We start from the raw sequence: 383 nt of genomic DNA on the forward strand, positions 1-383 counted from the left end.
GTGTCCGTATTGGGAGGCACTGTGGACCGGGGTGGGATTGGTGAGGGGGACGTGGGGCTGGCTGTGGCCATTTCTGGGCATTTTTCAGCCCCCCCATCTGACCACCCATGCATTACACAAGCCACCAACACCGCCACGGCCGAGGAACCGCAGTGTAAATCACGCACCGTTAGATAAAAGCATTTATTTTCCAGTTGGCTGTAGCTGGCCGGGGTAGCCACCGCAGGGGCTGGCATTGTCCCCAGGGGATGGCATTGTCCCCAGCCCCGGGGCAGCTGCGGTATGAAGGTGTCCTGGGGCTCCTCAGGACCACCCTTGCCCCACTGGGAAGAGCAGAATTTCTGTCTGCAGGGGTTTGTCAGGGTGGAGCTGGCAGGGGAGCA

This window comes from Cariama cristata, unplaced genomic scaffold (genome assembly GCF_000690535.1).
Source record: "Cariama cristata isolate BGI_N322 unplaced genomic scaffold, ASM69053v1 scaffold20542, whole genome shotgun sequence".
Taxonomy (NCBI): domain Eukaryota; kingdom Metazoa; phylum Chordata; class Aves; order Cariamiformes; family Cariamidae; genus Cariama; species Cariama cristata.